An 18,011-nucleotide genomic window follows, 5' to 3' on the forward strand; every position below is an offset into this window, starting at 1 on the left:
TTTTCTGATTAACTCAGAACCAGAGAATGCCTGTGAGCTCACAGCCCTTCACCCTTGAAAAAACACTGGGATTTTCATTGAGTTAATTAGAAAAATGATTATAATTTTTTTTAATCCTTCCCTGGATTTTTTTTTTTTTTTTGCAGTACGTGGGCCTCTCACTGCCGTGGCCTCTCCCGTTGCGGAGCACAGGCTCTGGACATGCAGGCTCAGCGGCCATGGCTCACGGACCCAACCGCTCCGCGGCATGTGGGATCTTCCCGGACCGGGGCACGAACCTGTGTCCCCGGCATCGGCAGGCAGACTCTTAACCACTGCGCCACCAGGGAAGCCCTGGATTTTTTAATTTACATGGAACACTGTATTAGTTTCAGGTATAAAACATAATGATTCAATATTTGTATATGTTGTGACATGATCACCACAATAAGTCTATTTAATGTCCAACACCATACATAGCTACAAAATTTTTTTCTTGTTATGAGAACTTTTAAGATTTACTGTCAACAACTTTCAAATATGCAATACAGTATTATTAACTGTAGTCACCAGGCTGTATATTACATCCCTATGACTTATTTATTTCATAACTGGAAGTGTATACCTTTTGACCCCCTTCACCCATTTGACCCCCACCACATCCCTCACCTCTGGCAACCACAAATCTGTCCTCTGTATCTATGAGCTTGGACTTTTGTGGTTTTTGTTTTTTAGTTTCGACATATAGGTGAGATCATATGGTATTTGTCTTTCTCTGTCTGACATATTTCACTTAGCATAATGCCCTCTAGGTCCATCCATGTTGTCACAAATGACATGATTTCCATCTTTTTTATGGCTGAGTAATATTCCATATTATATGTACACCACATCTTCGTTATCCATTCATCTATCAGTGGACACTTCAGTTGCTTCCATATCTTAGCTATTGTAAATAATGCTGCAATGAACATTGGGGTGCATATATCTTTTTGAATTAGTGTTTTCATTTGCTTTGGATAAATACCCAGAAATGGAATTACTGGGTTATATGGTAGTTCTACTGTTAACTTTTTGAGGAACCTCCATAATATTTTCCATAGTGGCTGCACCAATTTACATTCCCACCAACAGTGTACGAGGGTTCCCTTTTCTCCACATCCTTGCCAACATTTGTTATCTCTTCCCTTTTTTTTTCATAGCCATTCTAACAGATGTGAGGTGAGATCTCATTGTGGTTTTGATTTGCATTTCCCTGATGATTAGTGATGTTGAGCATCTTTTCATGAATGTTTTAATTAAACATTACTTTTGGAATAATTCTGATTTACAGAAAAGTTGCAAAGATAGTTCAGAGTTCCTATATACTCTTCACCCAGCGCCGCCTAACATTAACTTCTTACATAACGATTCTACATTTGTCAAAACTAAGAAATTAATACAAGTACAATACTATTAATTGAACTACAGACTCTATGTGAATTTCACTCATTTTTCCATTAATATCCCTTTTCTGTCCCAGGATCCAATCCAAGGTTCTGCTTTGAATTTACTCATGTCTTTTTAGTCTCTTCTGGTCTGTTATGGTCTTTCAGTCTTTTCTTGTTTTCAAGACCTTGAAAGGTCAGGTATATTATAGAATTCCCCCAAGTTGGGTTTGTTTGGTGTTTTCTCATTACTAGACTGGGGTTATGGGTTATTGGCAAGAATACCACAGAGACAAAAGGCACTTCTCATCATTTCATGTCAAGGAATACATATCAACATATAATTTATCACTGGTGATATTGACCTTGATCATTTGCTTAAAGTGCTGTCTGCCAGGTTTCTCTGCCATCAAGTTACTATTTTTTCCCTCTCCACACTCAATTTTTTGGAAGCGAGTCACCAAGTCCAGCCCACACCCAAGAGGAGGGAAATTAAGTCCCACCCCCTGGAGAAGGAGAGTCCACATACATAATTTGGTATTCTCTTTAAGGAAGGTTTGTGCCTTCTCCTCATTTATTTATTTCTTCAATTGTTTCTTTATATCATTATGGACTCAGATAGTTATTTTATTCCTTAGGTTATAATCCATTACTATTATTATTTATTTTGTTCAAAATTTTTTAGCTTTGGCCATTAGGAGCTCTTTCATTTGGCTCCTGGGTCCCTTTGACACACCCCCATGCTTCCTTCCTCCCTCCCTCTTCTTTTCCTTCCTTCCTTCCTTCTTTCTTTTCCCCCTTTTTCTCACACCTCTCCTCTCCTCTCTCTCTCTTTTCTCTCTCTCTCTTGCTCCCTCCCTCCCTTCATCACTCTCTTCCTATTTCCTTACTTTCTTCCCTATTTATTTAGTGAGCACTTCCTTACTTCCCTGCTTCAAGGTGCACCAAGCTCATTTTGTATTTCTCTGCCCAGTTCTACTGATGGCAATTTTGATATTAAGATTTTTAAATGCAGGACTTCCCTGGTGGTCCGGTGGTTAAGAATCCGCCTTCCAATGCAGGGGACGCAGGTTCGATCCCTGGTCGGGGAACTAAGGTTTCCACAGGCCGAGGGTCAACTAAGCCCGCGTGCTCTAGAGCCCGCATGCCACAACTAGAGAGCCCATGTGCCACAACTAGAGAGCCCACGTGCCACAACTAAAGAGAAGCCCGAGCACCACAACTAAGACCCGACTCAGCCAAATAAATTAATAAATAAATAAATCTTTAAATGTACAGAGAGCAGAATACAAAGCAGCCAGAGTTCACAATATTGATGCTAATTAACTAATCAGCATAGAATCCATATAATGAGGTTTTTAAATGACATTTCATCTGTCTTTATTGGGAAAGAATGGGGTAACTCTCTGAAAGAGGAGCTCACATATGAAGGAAGAGGCCACATTGTTTAGTTCTGGAATTCTACCTTCTTTATTCTATTGGGCATCCATCTCACCTTGGTACTCATTTTCAAATTCACACAATTTTTCCAGGACAGACATCCAACTAGAAGAAACATTTTATAAAGATCATACTAAGAGATTTTGACTATGTAAATTCCAGAAAGGAGAGGGGTATGATGCATGTGCCATCTGCTACGATGAATGTAAAGATGGGACCAACTCAGCATCCTTCCCAGTTCCCTCGTTTATCTCTGCAAACATGTAGCTGCAGACTCTTGGTTAAATATATCCCCAAACTACCTGTCCCATCTGTAAACAAAAAAGAGGGTTCCTTCTCAGAAAAATTCAGACTCTGACACAGAGTGGTCATGAAGTTTCCAGGCACACCCCCCATTACATCAGAATGTGGCTGCTATTTGGAGACAGAGCCTTTAAAGAGGTAATTAAGGTAAAATGAGGTCACTGGAGTGGGCCCTAACCCAATGATTGGTGCCCTTATAAGAAGAGATTAGAACAGAGACACACACACAGATGGAAGACCAGGTGACGACACAGGGAGAGGACAGCCATCTAACAAGCTGAGGAGAGAGGCCTCAGAAGAAACCAATCCTCCCGACACCTTGATTTTGGACTCCAGCCTCCAGAACTGTGAGACAAGAAATTTCTGTTGTTGAAGCCCCTAGGCTATCACACTTTGTTACGGCAGCCCTAGCAAATGAATCCACTAGTCATCTGGAGCTCTGTGGAAATCCTGCTCTTACCAGGACACGACAGAATCCTCAGCCTTTGAGGAAGACAGCATTAATTCCAAAAGTCCTGACACAGAGACAAAAGTGATAAACACAGGGTCATGGTCCGGCTGCAGCTGGGTGGGGGGCAGGATGACAGCGTAGCAAATGCTTTTTTGACCTTCAGAGGCTGATGAATTTATTTCCCTTCAAAATGCTGATTTAGGAATACTGTTGGATTTCTTCCCCCTTCAAGTATTTCTGTAAAATAACTTACATCAGCATTCTGTATTTTAATCAGATTATTGAAAGAAGGGTTTTGATCAGGTGTTTAACTGTAGGAATAAACTTCATTTCACTATTAAATATAATTTTTTTAAGTAGAATTTTTTTTAGAGTAGTTTTACGTTCACAGTAAAACTGACTGGAACATACAGAGATTTCCCATACACCTCCACCCTCACACATGCACAGCCTCCGTCACAAAAGAAACATATATTCAACAGTTGTCTTCCTCTTTTCTGTTCCCAAAGCAAGAACAGGCTGTGTTGGGGCAGATTTGGAAATAGTGGTCATTTAAAGGTTTTCAGTACTATTGTGTTATGTACAAATTTGATTCGGCAGCTGAATGGAGACACTCTGACTTTAACCTCCTAAACTTCGATAACCTTAAGAGTTTGGTGGGTGTCATCAAGTGAAAGATAGAAGCACCACATGGAAATCCAGAAGTTCAGCAACTGTTCTGTTGATACTTGTACGAAAGCTCATCTTAGGACCATCAGCCCAACTGTGTATAGGCAAATTGTGCACCTAGAGTATCGGATTTGAAAACGAATGCATATGTATATTATTTAACAGAACTTGTGATGTACCTAAACCATATATCAATGGTATCAAAAGCTAAATTATGTCATGTGCAATTGTAACTCTTCAGGACACACATATGTATTTAATGAAATGCTAAGAATATCTATATGGCTGTGTTTGAAGCTACGTATCCATACAACAAATGCAGGTTTTCCACTTTAAGTAACAGCAAAAAATTTAATTTTTAATAAAATGTCAGATTCATTCTTATATCCCATGAGTTCTTTCTGTGTTAGTGATAACTGGCTTCTGCCTCAGTTTCAGCTTAATGTGAAATTTTTGCGCTTAGCCATTTGGAGATCAACCGAAATGAATATTCAGTGCATCGCAATGAAGTCCACTTTAGCCAAGCACCCATTCTCCTACAGTGTTCATTTATAGAAGCTGGGACTGGGACTTCCCTGGTGGTCCAGTGCGTAAGACTTCACGCTCCCAATGTAGGGGGGCCCGGGTTCAATCCCTGGTTGGGGACCTAGATCCTGCATGCATGCCGCAACTGAGTCCACATGCCGCAACTAAGAAGTCTGCATGCCGCAACTAAGAAGATCCCGCATGCCGCAACTAAGACCCAGCACAGCCAAAATAAATAAATACATACATACATAAATGTTTTTTTTTGAAAAAAAAAAAAGAAGATGGGACTTCCATTTCTAAGTCAGTTCAATACCACTGAGACACTGAAGGGTCCCACGTGCCCAGAGTTCTAGCTCTGCTGTCCCCACAGAGAACGGGATTGATGGGAGTGGGTTTTGTCTCTCCCCTGCACTGCTGGCAAAGTACCTGCAGTGCTGCAGACACTGACTCTGGGCATTAGAGACTCAGACACGCAAGCAAAAACTAAACTCTCCACATTAGAGCAAGGAAAATGGATCTCACACACCAAGGGGAGAAAGGCGCCAGGGATACACTGGACTCTCCTTAGGCTGCTTTGGAAGTTCCTGATATTGGGCAATTTTGTTTCTCAGAGGACTCATGTATACTTGGGCAATTTCCCTTACAAAATCAAGCCAAGAAAAAATAGGGTTTAGACACCTACAGAATCTTCTGTGTCTCTCCCTTGGTTAGGACAATAAAACTTGATTACAGTGAAAGAAATTGCATTAGTCACCATTTTGGCAGAAACACAGGTGATATTGTTAAGAGATATTTGTTGACTTTTGTTTGTTATTTTCCTGCCATTACTTTAACCTGTGAGCCTTTGCTTTGCAGGCCAGGAAATTCTGGACTGAGGTTGCCCCAAAGGGAAAAGAGCCATGAAGAAACAAGAGGGAAATAAAAGTTTTTGCCTTTAGGTTTAGAAAACCCCAGTCAAATTCTGCTTCCACCTAGATTTGTTCTCCCCCATGAAACAACCAAAACCTGGACAAAATACATAAAAATCGTTTTCGAGATAGCGAACATCAGACAGGGAAGGACTGTGATCCCTGAGACAGGAAATAGACAAAGCAAGCCCTACGATGGCCCCACCTGAAGCCTTGAGAGTTTCCAAGACACAGTACAGGGAGGGGGATCAGGTGGAACCTGGCAGACTCCCTGAATTGGAAAGACAGATCTGAAAATCTAGAAAGCCCAAGGAGGCTAGAGTTTGCAGGACACAGAGCTGCCCAGGGAGAGAAGCTGGAGCTCTACAGGGGATCACCCTCAAGTATTCAGCAGAGCACTGAGAGAGCACACACGTGAGGATACTACCCGGTCCGGGAGAGACCCACGTGAAAGGATTAGAGACCGCCAGGAATGAGGCATGGGATTCATGGCAAATTAGATATCAAAGCTTGATAGCAATAATTTCAGATGCTACGATGCCTCCAGTGCAGTGCCCATATTTCTTTCTTGATCTTTTCTAATAAACAATATTCAGTTTCACTAATGGTTTGTATATTGCTTGTTTATTTACTTTCTCATTGATATGCATATATTTGTTAAATTCTTTCATCTATATACCTTGGACTTTATTTTTCTTTTCCTAGCTTCTTAAGGTGGAAGTTTAGGTCACTGATTTTAAGCTTTTCTTTATAATATAAGCACTTAACATTTTAGCTTTCTCTTGTATATCAATAGTTCTTTATTTCCATCCCTCAAATTTTAATGTGCCGTGTCTACATTCTCATTCAGTTCCAAATATATTCTAATTTTCTTTGTGACTTCTCTTTTGACCCGTGGATTATTTAGGTTTTATTTCTAGCTATTTTGTGATATGATGCATATATTTTTGTTATTGCATTCTAATTTAATTCTTTTTGTATCAGAGAACATACTTGTATATTTCAATTCCTTTGCACTGAGACTTTTTTATGGCCCAGAATATAGTCTATCTTGGTGAGTATTCCCTGTACATTTGAAAAGCAGTACCCTTTTTTTTTTTTTTTTTTTGGCGGTTCGCGGGCCTCTCACTGTTGTGGCCTCTCCCGCTGTGGAGCACAAGCTCCGGACACGCAGGCTCAGCGGCCATGGCTCACGGGCCCAGCCGTTCCGCGGCATGTGGGATCTTCCCGGACCGGGGCACGGACCCATGTCCCCTGCATCGGCAGGCAGACTCTCAACCACTGCGCCACCAGGGAAGCCCGGAAGCCCCATTTTTAATCAAAATTTTATACAGGGCTGTACCCCCAAAGGAAAAACACATGGCCTGGGAACCAAGGGGTGGCATCACTTATCATCACACTCAGTTACCCACATGGGGAATTTGTGCTTCTGTCCTTCCAGCTCTGGGCTCTGCAACTCATGGTTCCCAAAGGGAAGACACCTCTTCCAGTGGACACAGCAGGACTCCCATTGAAGTTGAGGTGATGACTGCCACCTGTGTGCTTCAGCTCCTGGAGCCAAGGGACCACCAGGAAAGAAGGGGATGCATATCCTGGCAGGGCTAATTAACACTGATCAACAAAATGGGGGTGGGAGGAACCACTTGAGCACCTCCTTTGTCCAATGTGGACACAAAATGAACAAAGGCAGGAATTCCAGCCTAAGATGGCCTTAGTGACCACGGCTCAGACCCCCTCAGAGGTGAGAGTCGATTATGCCACGAGGACCAGCAAACGTGCTAGCCAAGGTTGCAGGGAATCTAGCCAGTAGAGGAAGGGGATAATGAATGTCACTGTGGCCCAGAGGCCAGCTCAGAGGTGAATGTTGTAGTTCATCCCATAAACCTTCCCCTTGTAAATTTCCCCCAGGAGGAAATTTACACCCTGGAGTAGCTGCTCCTGAAACACAGATGGAGAAGATCTAAGCAGTGTGATGGACTGTAGTGGATACTGTAATGTATCACCAGATCTGCAGCTACAGGTGGGTGGGTGGGGGGTGTAATTGGCAGACAGCCTTCAGCTGTCAGCCCCTTAAGAGTCTGCCTCAGGGGACTTCCCTGGTGGTGCAGTGGTTAGGAATCCGCCTGCCAATGCAGGGGATAGGGGTTTGAGCCCTGGTCCGGGAAGATCCCCCATGCCGCAGAGCAACTAAGCCTGCGAGCCACAACTACTGAGTCCGTGTGCAACATCTACTGAAGCCCACGTGCCTAGAGTCCATGCTCCGCAACAAGAGAAGCTACTGCAATGAGAAACCTGTGCACTGCAACCAAGAGTAGACCCCGCTCGCCTCAAGTAGAGAAAGCCCACACGCAGCAATGAAGACCCAACTCAGCCAAATAAATAAATATGCCAAGGGCACTCCTTAGCAAACATCCTGCATCTCATAGTTTGCTCCCCAGGAACCCAATCTGCAGCACCAAGATTACACAAGATTGTAAGTAGAGATGCTGGTTTTCAATGCAGGTTCAAAGCCTCATTCATGATCATAACAGTCTATGGCCTGCCTAAGCCTGGAATTTAGAATCAATCTTATGGAGAGGAAGGGGAGTAGGGGAAATCCTCAGCTAACTTTAAATCTAAAAGGACTGAGAAATCATTGAAGGGACTGAATTTTCTAGAAGTGGCTTGATTAAATTTTGATCAGGTAAATGAAGCTTGAGATAGAAATTATAGGAGAACAATTAAGGGGTTCCTGTTTGCACATCTGAGTCTTAGAAATCATACCCATTACAAAATATTTAGCATCAGTGAGCTTTCACTATTGGAATTAGAGAAATAATCAGAATTACAGTGCTTATATAGTAACATAACCATTTCTGTATTTTCCCAGGAACTGTCTGGTACGTCAGCCCACAGAAATGTTTCTGTGCCCAAAACATCAAAGCATGGGGCTAAAGATAAAATATCTGTAAGTCATCCAATTTGAAGTCATTCTTAGTCCTCTGTGGTAGACTAAAACAAGGACCCCAAAAAGATACCCATGTCAAATCTGGAACTTGCCAATGTGAACTTATTTGGAAAAAAGGATTTTTGCAGATGTAATTAAGTCAGGGATCTCGAGATGAGGATTATCCAGAGGGTCCTTAATTCAATGACAAACGGATTTAAGAGAAAGGCAGGGGAAGATCTGAGACAGACAGAAGAGGGGAGAAGACACAGACACACAGAAGAGAAGATGATGGGAAGAGGGAGGCAGAGATTGGAGTGATGCACTCCCAGCCCAGGAATGAGGGGGCAGCCCCAGAAGCTGGAAGAGCACCCGGGGCAGCACTGCCCTGGTGAATTTCAGACTTCTGGCCTCCAGAACTGTGAGAGAATAAATCTCTGTTGTTTTAAGCCGCCAAGTTTGCAGTAGTTTGTTACAGTAGCCGCAAGACACCTGCACATCCTCCTGCCTTCTACATCTGAATGCATCCTTGACTGCTGGTGAAATATACAGATTTACATTCCTCAACTGGCCAAAGAAATAGTTGGAATAGCACAGCTTCCCCCAGGTATAAGCGCTATGGGTACAATCGCTGTGTAAAAATTGCCCACTGCTGAAGACACAGCAGTATTGATCTGCCCGTGAAGATGAATTACAGCTCCTTTCCTGAGAGAGTGGGCAGTGGAGTGGGGATGCGTAGATTTTTACATGCTCAGTTTATTTCAGTCATATCCATGCTGAAGGTCAAACAACTTAAAAACCCATACACAGTCAGTCTTAGATCCAAAGAATTGATCTCACTGGCATTCTGTTAACAAAATAAAAAGTCAATCATTTATTATTCCATGACACTCAAATGATTAATGCCAAGCGGGAAGTCAGACCTTGCTTTGATCCCATTTTCCACTGTAGAAAGAGTGCTGATAAACTGGTGAGGATATCTGAATAAGAAAGAGAACACTTCCAAAGAAAGCCAAGGAGAGAGACTGTTCTTTCACTTAGCATAGCAGGGGATTCATTTCATGATGCATAATCCAAGTTACATTGTCTAGAGAGCTATTGTTCTCGCTCCCCGGGGAGCATGCACAAGGATCCAGCTTATCTGTGGAGGTTCAGGAACCTCTCAGGAGGGACTCAGGGGCCTCAAAGCTCAGCACCTTTTCTCCGGGGAGGGTGGGGTCAGGTGGAGGTAGGAGCGAATTAATGAATAAAGAATGAGTTTTTAAAGACTGTTAGTGAGAACTCCCAAGTGATGGCCAGTTGTTTAGTGCAAAGGCTTAAGAGTGAATAGGCAGAAAGGAATAAATATTTTACTTAACTCTCTGCACCATTCTGAGTGGTGGATGTTATTGTCCCCACTTTACAGATGAGAAAAATGAGGTTCTAAGAGGTTTAGAGACTTGAGGTCACAGTAAGAGATGAAGCTGGGATTAGAACCCAAACCTGTCTGGCTCCAAAAGCTCGGCTCCTTGAACTCTACCCTAATTCCCCAAGGTCAGATATACACATAAATAGAAAGGGGGTATATGGACACTCCCTTGAGATAGAAAACAGTAATATTAAAAAAAAAAAAAAAGAAAACAGTAATATTTGTCTACCTCACAACACATGAGGTAGGGGGTCAAATAAGATAATTAATTTACTCATATAAATCAATATTCATATTCATATATTGAGTTATTTCTATGTTTAACCAGTAAGAACATGGGGCATATAAAGATGAAAAATGGATAAACAACAAGGTCTTACTGAGTAGCACAGGGAACTATATTCAATATCCTGTGATAAACCATTATGGAAAAGAGTACAAAAAAGAATATATATATATATATATATATATATATATGACTGAGTTACTTTGCTGTACAGCAGAAATTAACACAACATTGTAAATCAACTGTACTTCAATAAAATTTTTTAAAAAGGGAGTTCCCTGGTGGTCTAGTGGTTAGGACTCGGTGCTTTCACTGCTGTGGCATGGGTTCAGTCCCTGGTCAGGGAACTAGGGAACTAAGATCCCACAAGCCGTGCAGCCATTAAAAAAAAATTTTTTTTTTAATAAAAAAGAAAAGAAACTGGGAAAAAAGAAACAAAGATGAAAAATGCACAGTTGTCTCTACTTTCAAGAAATGGGTAGTTTAGAAGGGGAAGTGTGAAATAGAGAAACAATAAAGTGAGGATGGTCTGAGCAAGCACAGGTAGAGATCCAACACAGAAGCTCAGAAGGAAGAGGCTACTTTTAGACGGAGGTGGCATTTTACCAAGTGGGAGGAATTTGGTCACGTGAAGAAGGAAATTTCATGCTAAAGAAAGCATACACAAAGTTAGAGAGGCAAGATGGGATATGAAAGGGCTTTGAAAATATATAAAAGGCAAAGACTTATTTGGAGAGAAGCCCAAACAGAAATAAATATTAGATTCCAGCTTCTGTCATATCCAGGAACAGACCCTATATATAGGTGAGAATTTATTGGCCTCAGCCCATCAGACCATTATGGATCTAAAGTTGCAAAAGATTCTTTAGAACCCCAACTATACAGTAACTATGCTTTAGTTAATATTTTATATAATGCATTAGTTTGGTATATCAAAACAACTACACGAAAATAAACATAATGGTCAACTAAAAATTACAGTACAGAAAAATGCGCATTGTGAAGACTGTCAAAACATAAACTACTGTGTGATATAATATGCAGGGGAGACTTCTGCTTCTGGGAAGATGGAGTAGACACACTTTTCCTTATCCCTCCTGCTAAGCACAACTCAAACTCTGGATATTACATGTGCAAAAACATAAAAAGACTACGAAATGTGGAGAGAAGATGGCCCACTATATAGGGACTTTGGGTCCTGAGGAATCTGGTAGTGAGCTCCCTGGGTTTTCTCTTTGCCTCACCTCTCTCAGACTTGGAGTTAAGAAGCTGCCAACTCAAAAACATAAATGAGTGCAGATAAAAAGCTCCCCCAAAAGCTTGCTCTCTCTAGCCAAAGGACCAGAAAAGGGTCAGCCTAACAAGGGACTTCTCTGGTGGCACAGTGGTTAAGAATCCGCCTGCCAATGCAGGGGCACGGCTTTGATCCCTGGTCCAGGAAGATCCCACATGCCGTGGAACAACTAAGCCCGTGCACCACAACTACTGAAGCCCACGCACCTAGAGCCCTTGCTCCACAAGAGAAGACACCGCAATGAGAAGCCCGTGCACCACAATGAAGAGTAGCCCCCGCTCGCCGCAACTAGAGAAAGCCCCACGCAGAGCAACAAAGACCCAATGCAGCCAAAAATAAATAAAATTCAAAAAAAAAAAAAACCTAACAAGAGAGAAAACATTTAGACAACAACTGCTCTACTCCAACCAAATATTATGGAAAACAAATTGTGGCCCCACCTCCACCCATGCCAACAAAAGCCAAGTGGGGAGCCTAGATTTCCATGCTTTTCAGGGAGTAATGAGGCACTCCAACACACCTCCCTCCAACCACAGTGGTGTCAAAGAAGATAGAGTGTGGACCAAGATGTTCAACCCTGCCAGGTTATAACACTGTTCATCAAAACCACCACCACCACCACCCCTCCCCATGGTGTCAGCAGAGAATACACTGGGAGTCTGCCCTGCCACCCCTATCAGGCAGTCATGAGGCACCCTCTCACTCCCCCCGGGTGGTACCAAACATTGCCTAGTGGAAAGTCATGACTTTCATCAGCATACAACAGTAACAAGACCAGCCTCCCACGTAAAAGTGCCAGTGGAGACCATATGGGGAGCAGTGACAAGGCACTCATATCTCTCCCAGGCAAGTCAGCATCAGTGAATGCCTAGTAGGGAGATGCAACTCTTACAGCTCTCCAGTAGTAATGAAGAACTCCCCACTGTCAACAGAAGCTGAGAGGGGAGCCTAAATTTTTACTTCCATTTGGCAACAGTTAGGCAGCATCCCCCCTTCTCCTGATGGAGGAGTGTCAGAGGAAGCCAGCTAAAAGAGAAGCTGTTTGTTTTTTTTGTTTTTTTTCTTATTGAACTATAGCTGATTTACAATGTTTCAGGTGTACAGCAAAGTGATTCAGTTATATATATAAAAGGTCATATGTGAAAAACCTACAGATAACATCAAAATCAACAGGGAAAAACTGAAAGATTTCCTTCTAAGATCTGGTACAAATCAAGGATGCCCACTCTCAACACTTCTTTCCAACATAGTACTGGATATCCTAGCTAGAGCAATTAGACAAGAAAAGGAAATAACAGGCATCTAAGTTGCAGAGGAAGAAGTAAAATTATCTCTGTTTGCAGGTGACATGATCACATACATGGAAAAATTCTTAAGACTCAAAAATAATTGTTAAAACTAATAAACAGATTCAGTAAATCTGCAGGATACAAATCAATACACAAAATCAGTCACAATTCTTTACATAAACAGCAAATTATCTGAAAAGGAAATTAAGGAAACAATCCCATTTAAGATAGCAATAAAAATAATAAACTTAGGGATAAACTTAAAGAGATCAAAGATTTGTACTCTGAAAATTAGAAAACATTGATGAAGGAAATTTTAAAAGATATGTAAAATGAAATGACATCCCATGTTCATGGATTGGAAGAATTAATATTGTTAAAATGTCCATACCACCCATAGTGATCTACAGATTCAATGCAATCCTTATCAAAAGCCCAACAGCATTCTTTAGAAATAGAAAAAAAAAAAAATTCTAAAGTTCATCTGGAACCACAAAGCACCCTGAATAACTACAGCAATCTTGAGAAAGAAGAACAAAACTGGAGGCATCACACTTCCTGATTTTTAAATATATTACAAAACTATGTTAATTAAAACAGTACGGTACTGGTGTAAAAAAAAGTCATATAAACTGATGGAACAGAATAGAGGGCCCCAAAATAGATCCACAGATCTACAGTCAACTTATCTTTGACAAGAGTGCCAAGAATATAGAATAGGCAAAAGACAGTCTCTTCAGTAAATGGTGCTGGGTAAACTGGATATCCACATGCAGAAGAATTAAAAAAGGACCCTTATCTCACACCGCATACAAAAATCAAGTCAAAATGGATTAAAGACTTAAACATAAGACCTGAAACTATAAAACTACTAGAAGAAAACCTAGGTAAATAGCTTGTTGGCATTGGTCTGGGCAGTGATTTCTTTGGATATGACACCAAAAGCACAGGCAACAAAAGCACAAATAGACAACTGGGATTGCATCAAACTAAAAAGCTTCTACACAGGAAAGGAAACAATCAACAGAATGAAATGATAACCTATGAAATGGGAGAAAATGTTTACAAACCATATATCCAATAATGAGTTCATATGTAGAATAAATGAGGAACTCATACAACTCAATAGCAAAAACCCAAACAACTCAATTAAAAAACAGGCAAAGGACTGGTATCTAGAATATATAAACATTTTTAAAAACCCTCAAAACTCAACAGTTTGAAAAAAGCAATCCAGTTAGAAAATAGGCAAAAGACATGAGAAGATATTTCACTGAAGAAGATACACAGATGGCAAATGAAAAGATACTCATCATTAGCCATTAGCGAAATGCAAACTAAAACCACAATGAGATATCACTACACACTTAGAACGACTAAAATAAAAGGCAGTGATGATACCAAATGCAGGAAAGGATACAAAGAAACTGGACCACTCATGAACTGCTGGTGGAAATGTAAAATAACACAGCTACTCAAGACAACAGTTTGAGAGTTGCTTTAAAAACTACACATGCAACTACCACATGACCCAACAACTGCATTTGCAGGCATTTATCCCAGAGAAATGAAATCTTGCGTTGCCACAAAAACTTGTACACAAGGGTTTATAGCCCCAAACTTCAAACAATGCAAATGTCCTTCAGCAGATGAATGGTTAAACAAACTGTGCTACATTCATACAGTGGAATACTACTCACAATGAAAAGAAATAAACTATTGATACATACAACAACCTGGGTGAATCTTCAGAGAATTATGCTAAGTGAAGAAAGCCAAATTCAAAAGGTTACATACTGTATGATTCCATTTATATGACATTCTTGAAATGAGAAAATTATAGAATTGGAGATCAAGTTATTGGGGGAGGGAGGTAGCTATAAAAGGGCAACATGAGGGATCTGTGTGGTGATGAAATGAAAATGTTCCATACCTTAACCAGATCAATGTCAATATCCTGGTTGCTATATAGTGGTAAGTTTTATAAAGACATGACCATTGGGGTAAACTGAGTAAAAGAACATAGAATCTCTCTGTATTATTTACAACTGCATGTAAATCTACAGTTATCTCAAAATAAGAGCTAAAACAAAAAATGCAGTGGAAACAGAATATAAAATGATGCCCACAATAATTGCAATTGTATAAAAATATGGGCAAAGACTGGAAAGAATAGACAAAATTGAAAATAGCTGTATTTGGAGTACAATTATAGCAAATTTTCCCCTAAAAGTTTTAAAATGTTATAATTCCACTATGTCTTTAAAATTTTTGTCTAAGGTGTTTTGGACAGCATTCTGGTGAGTGGTTCAATATTTCTTACCTTCACATGCAAATATCAGGTTTTACTTTTTATTGCAAGAGTAACAAAAACTACCCCCAACTTAATCTGTGCATGAATGAGTCCTATAGATCTCTAAGCATCAGTTTCTTTGGAATATTAATAACACCTCTCCTATATGCCTCACAGCATTGTTAAATGAGGCTCCAATTGGTAAGGTGTTTCCAATCTGTAAATTCAATGCAGCATATAGTACATAAGGTAGTCCCCATTTTAGATAAATTTAATGTACACAACTTCATTGACTAGAATTGACTGAAGTTAGGAAGTAATTCTATCTACACAATTATGGGCTGAATTGTGTCCCCTCAAAATTCATACGTTGAAGTCCTAACTCCTCGTACCTCAGAATGTGACTGTATTTGGAGATAAGGTCTTTAAAGAGGTAATTCAGTTAAAATGAGGTCATTGAGGTGGGCCCTAATCCAATTCAACTGGTGTCATCATAAAAAGCGGAGATTAGGACACAGAGACACACAGAGGGAAGACCATTTGAAGACACAAGGAGAAGACAGCTATCTACAAGCCAAGGAGAGAGACCTCGGGAGAAACCAACCCTGCCACTGCCTTGATCTCGTACTTCTAGCCACCAGAACTGTGAGACAATAAATTTCCGTTGTTTACACCACCCAATCTATGGACTTTGTTATAGTGGCCCTAGCAAATTAATACATCTGCCTTTTCAGATTTGATTGTTAACTACTGCTATACAACAAGAAGTCCCACAGGATCCTAACCCAGGATATAGCCTGGATTCGGAATCAAGTCAACCGGGTCAATTCTGTGTCTGCCACTTCCTAGCTATGTGACTGGGGAAAACACTTACTGTCTCTGGACCTTAGTTTCTTCACGTATTAAAGGTGGGTTCCTACCTCACAGTGTTAAATAAGGATCCAATGAGACTGGATGAAATGAGGTCAAGTTTAAGAAGTACCTGAAACCTGCAAGGCACTAAGTACATATCAGTTTCCCTTCCTTTCTCTTAAAGATTGCATATCCCCAGGTAGATTGATCCTACCTTCACTTGTAGACTGCTTGGTACTTTCACATATCTTCACATTTTCATCTAAGTTTTACTTGATTTTCAATTAAAATAGAAAGGGTAAACATGACCCCATTTTATAGAGAGGAAGAATGAAATAATTGGACAAAATACAGAGCTAAATATAGAAGAGACTAAAACCCAAGCTTCCTGTTTTTCTCTGACTATAGAAGCGTAAAACTTCCAGACATGGAATGTGGCTGTCGCCATGTAGGACAGGAATATCTATCCTTGGAGGAAGGGGGAAGGAGAGTGATGACCATGTTTGTAAAATTCTGCCAAACTCTCTAGTAAGAGATACTAAAATGTTTGACCTAGTGATTCCACTTTGGGGAACAGCCTCCCAGAAAACCCAAAGAAAAAACACTAATTTATGCAAAGAGGTTCATGATGGTTTCACAGAGAGAACTAAAAGTTTGGACATTCCTCAAATGCCCCCTCGGCATGTACCACCACTCCCCCCTACCAAAATTAGGGAAATGGTAAAGGAAATTATAATAAATCAATATGCTGGACTATTGTAAAGTTATAAATAATGTCAAGTAGATAAATGATTTTAACACATGGAAATGTGTTTGAGAAAAAAATCAAGTGATAAAAGCCCTACACATGACTGCACCCACAGAGGTGCATCTGTGCAAACATTCATCACCCAGCACTGACAGAACCACAGTGAAACTGATGCAGTAGAAAGAAAACGTTTCATGCATTAGGTTCTTTAATATGTAAAGTCACTTAAGTTTTTAAAATGTAATGCCAAAAGAGTTCTCCCAATACGCACAGGGGGACGGCCACTATTTTAAAACTACCTCTTTGCCAGAGCTATAAAGAGTGTAAAAAGTCCCTCGCAGTCTTTCTAGTAGTAAATTTACCTATTTTCAAATAAGTAGAAGAAGCAGGAGATGTACGTCTGCATTCCTAAAGCTCTGTGTTTTCTCCTCTTGATGGTTTTGGAGTCCTGCCCTCTCTCTGTGTAGATCTTCTGGCTAAAAGCTCCAGTGAGGACTGTCCCAGGAGCCCTGAGCAAACACAGCCTTGACCTCCAAAGCCCAGAATTCTATCCCACAAAGCCCAGAATTCTATCCCACAAAGCCTTCTCTTTGCCCCCCCCAAAAAAAAATCTGAGAAAAAGACATTTAAGTAGGATGCCTAACTATAAGAGAGTAGGAGTTTTCCCAGATATTTTTTTTTTCCTTGTATGGAGGCAAGGGGACCTTGAGAATCTGAATTCTGAGTCTGAATTTGACCTGGCTTGGCCCAATGCCAGTATTTCCAAGTTGGCTCTGGACCAAGTTATTTAAGCCTCAATTTCTCCGTCTGCAAATGGAGGATGCCACCAACCTGCTGGGATGGTGTGAGTATAAACGTGTGAAAGACTTGGTACCCAAAAGAAAAACAACCACTCGATCCTGCTCGCCCCACCAATTCCTCTTGTCAGGCTCCAAAGCTACTAGTACAGTTTTCAGTACTTGGTTCCTCAGCTGTGTTTCTCTCAATAGATACTTTCACTGATGGGGAAAGGCCCTGGGAATGGGCTACCTCGCAGAAATGTCTCTAATTCTCTAAAAGTCCCACACGCAGAAAACTATACCCTCCAACAAGGAACACATAACAAGTCTTCTTCAGAATAAGGAAGGAAATAAATGAGCACGCTTTCCCTCTCACACACGCCTTGCCCAGAGGAGGTGGCCACCAAGGACCCGGTGGCTGGTCTCTCTCC

The sequence above is a fragment of the Pseudorca crassidens genome, chromosome 7, assembly GCF_039906515.1.
Source record: "Pseudorca crassidens isolate mPseCra1 chromosome 7, mPseCra1.hap1, whole genome shotgun sequence".
Classification (NCBI taxonomy): Eukaryota; Metazoa; Chordata; class Mammalia; order Artiodactyla; family Delphinidae; genus Pseudorca; species Pseudorca crassidens.